This window comes from Octopus bimaculoides, chromosome 22, assembly GCF_001194135.2.
Source record: "Octopus bimaculoides isolate UCB-OBI-ISO-001 chromosome 22, ASM119413v2, whole genome shotgun sequence".
Lineage (NCBI taxonomy): Eukaryota > Metazoa > Mollusca > Cephalopoda > Octopoda > Octopodidae > Octopus > Octopus bimaculoides.
The window spans coordinates 14,456,432-14,457,380 of NC_069002.1; positions in this window are offsets into that span (position 1 = coordinate 14,456,432).

Here is a 949-nt window from a genome sequence, read left to right on the forward strand (position 1 = left end):
ATATATATATATATATATATACATATATATACGTATATAAATCGCTAAATAGATATAAATATATATTTATACAATATATCTATATATAGCGTGTGTATATATATATATATATATGTATATATCGTGTATATATATATATGATGTATATATATATAATATGTATGTATGTATGTATGTACATATCTTAGGCATCCACTTAGAAATAAAAGTACACACGCACACGCACACACACACACATACATATACACGCATACATTCACACAGATCCACACAGACACATACTTACGTTGATCACGTTTTCAAAAATCAGATTAGATGTTGAGCGACGTAAATGTAGAGTCTGACTTCCTTATTATCTGATCTTCCTTCTATCCCTCTCTTTAATTCTTCTCTCTGCTTCGTTGTCTTTAATGCCTCTCGACTCCTCTTTTATCCACATTCTTCATCCACCTCCATGTTCCTGCAATTCACCCTCTTTCCCGCCATTCTTCACCATGTACCTTCCACTTTTACTCAATTCCACGCGATTTCAATCCACTGTAAAATTTTCTATAATCCCTTTTGCCTAATGCTCCTCAAACTACTACCCCAACGATGCTCTCCCGTCGTCGTTGTTCTCCTGTCCAACCTCCTCTCCCACATCCTTCTCATTACCCTTCTGCTCTCTCTTTTCCTCTTCTGTGGTCTTATCCTGTCTAACCACCCCCACTTATCCTAATTCCTATTCATAATTCTTCACTATTATCGATTTTCTTTCTCTATTGTTCAGATATCATAATAATAATAATAATAGTAATAATAATGATAGTAATAATAATAATAATAATAATAATAATAATAATAATAATAATAATAATAATAATAATAAAAACAGAAACAATTCCTATCATAGTAGGTGCCATAGGTATAATAAAAAAATATTCAGACAAATACATAACAAAAACACCAG